This window comes from Myotis brandtii, unplaced genomic scaffold (genome assembly GCF_000412655.1).
Source record: "Myotis brandtii unplaced genomic scaffold, ASM41265v1 scaffold133, whole genome shotgun sequence".
In the NCBI taxonomy this organism is placed as follows: domain Eukaryota; kingdom Metazoa; phylum Chordata; class Mammalia; order Chiroptera; family Vespertilionidae; genus Myotis; species Myotis brandtii.
In genome coordinates, this window is record NW_005354718.1 from 2,808,181 (window position 1) to 2,814,573 (window position 6,393).

The following is a 6,393-nucleotide window of genomic DNA, read 5'->3' on the forward strand; positions in this document are numbered from 1 at the left end:
TCGCTCACTGGCTCTCCCTGTGTGCCAGGCACCCCGTGGGCACTTTGTCACGCTCCCTTGAGCCCTCACAGCAGCCTCTGTCACCCAGGCATTTTCACTCCATTTGCAGGTGGAGCACAGTCAAGTCAGGTGACGCGGCTAAGGCCACACGACTAGGAAGAGGCAGAGGCCGGCTTCAGACCCAGGTGTGTCTGACGCCGGAGCCCTGGCTCGCCCTCACCTCTCCTCGATGCCACCTTCCCTTAGTCACCAACCTTAGCCAGTCTCCTCTGGACGTCTGCCCCGGTGCAGGCGGGAGAAGTGGTGGTAGCACAGGGAGACGTAGGTCGTGATGGAGTGCTCCTCACGCAGCCGGGCTGCCTCGTCCTCAGGGTCCAGCAGCCGAGCGATGCCCAGCCCCTGCCCAGCCACGCAGAAGCAAGATCGAGGCTGTGCCGTGGGCGGTGGGCGGTCAGGACGCAGGGAGCAGCAGTCAAGCAGGTCTGGCCTGGACAGGGAGCAGGACAGGGCTCCTCACCAGAGCCAGTTACTGCGGTGGGTTCACGTGGACTTGTTAAAAAGGCAAACAAGCTCCTGTTGGTCGTTCACACCTGACTGATCACCTGAGAGCCGGGCTGAAGGACTAGCTCTGACCGGATGGGGTGGGGGTAATGGCTCGGGGGCCCTGCTCCTGGGGAGGGGGGGCTTCGAAAGGGCAGGTGCTTGCAGGGAAGAGGACTGAGAACAGAATCAGGGACACAAAGTGGAGACAGGAAGGGGTCAAAGGCAACCCTGGCCAGGTCCATGGGGTTTCCTAGGAAAGGGGAGAGGTGATTGCAGATCAGGGCCTTGGCTAGCAGCCCCCTCTCCTTCTGTGCCCAGGCTGCAGTCGCCAGAGGGAGAATGGGCAGGGTGAGAACCTGAGCCCGGGAGCAGCTGGCTCAGTAGGTGGAGGCCTCCAGGAAGGAGGCTGAGGCCGGTCTCAGGCCAGGCCAGGGCCGGGAGCGCGCTGGGTCCTTCCTCTGCACCCCTGTGGGCGTGGATGAGGGCTGCAGCCGAGCCTGTCACTCCAGCTACGGGAGAAGTCGGTGATGCTGACGTGAGCGTAGCAGGCTGCCTTCCGCTGGCCCCAGACCAGCAGAGCTTCCTTGGCAGACAGCAGGGCTGCCCTGGCTCCAAGCTCCTCCTGCAGGACAGGTGGGGCGGCAGCAGTGCCTGTCTCTGCGGGGGAGGCAGGCTGGGTGGGGCTGAGATGCTGTTCCCCTTCCCCATGAGGGCTGGCTGTGCCCTCGGGTTGTCTGAAAGCTGTCACCTCCGAGCAGCTGGCTTTCAGCTGCAACAGGAGCAGTAGCTCCCGTTCCTCAGCCCTTCTAATGGGCCAGGCTTAGTGCTCACCAACCCTACGCCGCATGGAAGCAGGCGGCTCCTGGTCACTGGGCTTTCTGCCAGCCAGGCCTCGGGCCCATACACACAGCTCTCCATGCCTCAAGTGCTTCTTATTAAAGCTGGGAACCTGCTGCCCTAGGTCTTTTCACTTGGACGGGAGGAGGAGTGAATCCAGGGAGAAAGGAACAAATAAACATCAAAGCCACGTGTGACCTGGGTCCTTTCACCTGCCGGCCATGGCCCCCTCTCCTGGGTCACATGGCAAGGCCCAGAGGGTTCTTGCACTTCCCTGAGAGTGTAAGCACAGGCCGCAGGGCCTTTGCACTGGCTGTCCTGGTGTCTGAAAATATTATTCTCCCCAATTACCCTATGGCTACCTCCCTCCCTTCCTTTGCTCAAATGCCACTTTCTCCGCGAGGTCCACCCTGGCCACTTTATTTAAATCAAAGCCTGAGGACTGTTCCTCCTGCCCAGACACATAGGCTGACCCCTTTACTCTGCTTGGGTGGGGATCCTGGTTTTGTTCCCTGATGCTCTCTCAGCGGGAACACTGTGCCAGGAAGGCCTCCTTCTGGACTCAGGCTCCAGAGCGACCACTATGCCCTGTGGCCAGCCCAGGAGAGATGGTCTAGGAGTCCAGCCTGTCCCCGCTGCCCACCCAGCACCCACCCAGAAAACCCCTCCCTGGTGCCCACCTTGGCCCTGAGGAAGGCCAGACCCAGCTGCTGTTCTCCAGGAAGTGCACGTGCATTCGGCCCTGGGGGGAGGGGGGTGGCAGGGCCTCACCCGAGATGAGCTCCAGCAGCCGCCATAGGTGGGTGCCGTGGGCCAGCTCTGTGTACAGTTTCTGGACCTTGAGGCCCACCTGGGGGGGAATGGGGGAGGGCAAGGAGTCAGCCCAGCCTCACCTGTCCGCCCCCCAGGACCTGGGAGGTGCAGCCCAGAGCAGCTGCCTCGAGGAGGGAGCATTGGCCTCAGTTGTGCTGTGGGGTCCAGAGAAGTCTCAGCCAGATGACCTCGCCAGGCCCCAGGGTCCACTGGAGGGAGAGCGGGGGAGGGGAGGGGGGAAAGGAATGGCAGAGGTGGGCTGCGGGGCACCCGGTCCCACTGGAAGATGTTGATCCAGTTGGCGAGAGTCTCCTGCATCCGCTTGTGCTGTGCCTGCAGCTGGTGAACGTGGCCCGTCTCCTACGCAGAGTCCATGGTGGACATGGGCTGGGAGAGCCGGCTCAGGGCCCTGGACAGCCCTCCTGCTTCAGGTGTCCTGGAGCCCTAGGGAGCTGCTGGGGAGTGTGGGGCTGATGAGCCATCAGGCCTGGAGCCCTTTGGGTCGAGGGGCCAGTGGCAGACATTTCCCTGCTGGAGATGTTGGAATGGAGGCTGGGGGAGGCGTGTGGATATGACGGCTCCTCCATGGGACGGGGTGCCTCTGTCAGGGGTAAGGAGACCCTCCCTGCCAGGCTGGCTGCCCACATTGGAGCCTCGCCGGGGGAGGTTGGGGTGCTCCTGGCTGGGGCCCTGCACTTGAATGGCCCAGGGCCCCCTTTTGCCCACTGCACTTTCCAGATTATTCTTTGAGCTCTGGTGCCAGAGGTCTCCCCTGGGCCACAGCAATTGGCTGCTGCTCCTCGGGATAAACCGCTCACCTTGGCGATGTCTGGGCCTGGGGAGGAGACGGGCTGGACGGATGGGGACACAAGACAGAGGAAACTGTGGGGCAGGAGCGAGCCGTCAGGAGAGGCGGAGGCTGGAGCCAGGCTGCGTCATGGCCTCCTCTTGAGCCAGCAGGACGGTGGGAACGCACAGCCCGCATTAACCTCCCACCTGCCGCGGGGCGTGGCCCAGGCTGGAGGGGGCGGCTCAAGAATGCTCCAGACCATTGGTCAGATCCCCTTCTTCATCATGTCCCCAATGCCAGGTGGGGGCCCTGGCTCCCAAGACACAGAGGCCCATGGGCTGTCCTCCAGTCACTGCGGTTGGGAGCCCCATGGAGGAGCTGCAGTCGGGGGAAAGGAACTAGGGCAGAAGCTCTGTCAGCAGCATTTGCACCCACTTCCCAGTCAGGGAAGGCCTTTCTGCACCCACAGGGCCTCTCTGGGGCACACACAGGGCCTCTTTTGCACCCGCTTCCTAGTCAGGGAATGCCTTTCTGCACCCACAGGGCCTCTCTGGGGGCACCCACAGGGCCTCTCTGGGGGGCACACACAGGGCCTCTCTGGGGGCACACACAGGGGCTCTCTGGGGCACACACAGCCAGGGGTGGGAGGGAACATGCTGGGCCGGAGCCCCCTCCCTTCCCCTCCTGGGGAATTGTCCGACTCTGGGCTCGGCTTTCCAGCCCAGACAGAAAGGCACCCCAGGGAGACAGAACGTGCTCCCTCACCCCCGGGGCTGCTGTCTGAAAGGGACTCCCCCTGGGAAGGGTAACCTGGATCCGAAAAGGCCATGGAGACCACAGTGGCTCCTTCAAAGCCATGGTTCCCTGTTTGGGCTCCAAGACGGGGCCCCAGCGCCTAAGGGCCCCGGAGTTGGCCAGCGGGGCTCCGAGGACAGCGTGCGAGGGAGCGTGAGTTCTGCTGCAGGCGGCTCACAGAACAGTCTGGCTGAACTTTGGAGCAGCTTCCAAGCTGGGGGATGTGTCTGTGGTCGCCCACCCGGCAGCCCTGGGAGACTTGGGGAGACACAACACTCCCCAGGGAGGTGTCCCTGACAGGCAAGGCCAGCGAGGGGAGGCGCGGCCACTGCCTGGGCATTAGAGGCAGGGAGGGCGACTCACACTGAACCCGGGCTGTGGATCTTGGGGTGGGGCAACTCCCCTACATCTGAGAGGAGCTTCCTCCCGTGATCCTCTCCCTGTGAGGTCCTCGCTCCCAGCCCAGATCCACTGTCACCAGTGGCTGCGACTGCGGGGCCCCCCAGTGCTCCACGGTCCACCCTCCCGTCCCGTCTACTCTCCCTGCCCCTGCAGGTGCTCATCACAGCCCCCAGCCTGTCATCCTGCCTGCACGGCACCTGCTCACGGCACCGATTGACCTCCCAGAGCACAGCTCTGCTCACACCCAGGAAGACTCCCCATTGCCTGGGCAGAAACAGCTTTCCTGCCCACATCTGGGCTTCAGCTTAGAATTCCGTGATGCGACCACGGGGAGCTGCACGATGCTTTGTACACAGATCTCAGCCGGGGTTGCTGTAGCTGAGGCTGCGCGTGGGGCTGGGGAACCACGTCCCTCCCCGCTTAGCGCACCTGCAGCAAAGCCCCTGCACCTGAGGGCCGGCCTCTTTGGCAGCAACTGCCCCCGCTGAAATGAGAGTCCCTGTTGGTTTTGGATTACTTACCTCGAAAGTAAGTGGAATCTCAAGTCAAATGGGTTTAAACAATGTAAAGGGAATGTATTGGCCCACATAAGGGAAGTGTGAGGGAGGAGGACTTTAGGTGAGGTTTGATCCAGCAGCTCAAAGGATGCCACCACAGGCCTGGATCCTCTCTGCCCACCCTCACTCCCCTACCCCAGCAGCTCTGTGCACCATTTCAAGGCCATTTATACTGCTGCACTAACAGGCTTGCTTTTTCACATGGCAGGATTCAGAGAAGAGAGCATTTCTCCTAAGAACTGAAACCGAAGTCTGAGGGGTCTGGCTCTCATAGGCTTCACTGAAACACATCCAGTCCTGAACCAATCTCTGTGACCAGGGGGATGAAATACTTTGGCTCAGGACCCACCCCGGAAAGAGGGGGGAGGGGCTTATCTCACCCAAACCTTAGGGCTCAGACTGAGGGTGGGGGAATGGGAAGTGCTCTGCAAGGAGATTCTAGGTCTAGATCACCAAAAGGTAGGTGGGTGCCGGTGGGGAAACCCAGCTGTCTGCTCTGGGGTCCACACCTGCGAGGGGTGGCAAGAGGCAGGAGCGGTCCCAGCAGCCAGGGCTCCACCTGGTACCACTGCCCCGTCCTGTGTACGGGGAGCGGACCTCCTGGCAGGACTGCTCCTTCGAGGTGCTCAGTGATGCCCATCCGTCCTCGGAAGGGCCCGCCTCCCAGGTCCCCTCTAGCCTTGGCTTCCAGTCTCAGTTGGAGCATCGGCTTCCCTGGGGGCCTGCTCCCAGACCTGGCCTCTGCCCCGTGGCCGAGCTGCTTTCCCTCTAAGGAAGCCCCATTGGGGGAGCCCCCCTAGAGGGCACAGGAGGTCGGGAGTCACAGGGATGGTGCGCAGAAGGGGCACCCGCCCCCTCACCCCGCCTGGTTTCAGAACAGATGGCAGGGACCTCCGCTTTACTGCCGACCTGCAGACGGCTGCGCACAGCCCCTGGACAACCAGAGCCAGCGGAGGAAAGGTGGTGATTTTTTCATAAGTTTATTGATCAGTAGACGGTGTCTTTTTTGTTTGTTTGACTTCTAAACAAGGTTACAAAACAAACAGAAGCATTGTGTATTAACTGCATTGGCTAATGGACAGGTAACCTGACACACTCTTAAATCAGGCCCGTTTGCCTGAATAAACTCAGTGCTTATCTGCCCCAAGAATGTTCTTGTTAAATGCGCTCCTTATCCTCAAGGCGACTTATCCAGGTGTTGGGTGTCCGGCAAGACGCCGGGGCGGTGGACTCCAGTACAAGACATTCCCCGGGGGGGTGGAGAGGGGCTCCTGAGGACCCGCAGACACTGGGAGGGACTGTGGTCGGGGCAGGGGGCCAGGCTCTGCCAGGGCGTCTCCTGTGAGCTGGTAAGGAGGGCAGGGGCTGGGGAGAGAGCAGGAGGCATTTGCTGCTCACGCCCTCTGACCCACCTGGAGACTCAGTCCTCTGATAATAGAATAAGAATTCAGCTATTCAAGGCCCCCCATTTGTGGGAGCAACCAAAGCCCAAGTCCAAAGACACTACTGCTGCACAATGACTGTGTTCCAAACAGAACCCAGTCTAGCCCTGGGGAAGCAAAAGCCAACTCACTGAACGGCCCTCCCCACTGAGGAGGGACCCGCCGTGGGCCATCCAGGTGCTCGGGGAGAACGGGGAGATGCTGGGCTGGAGCC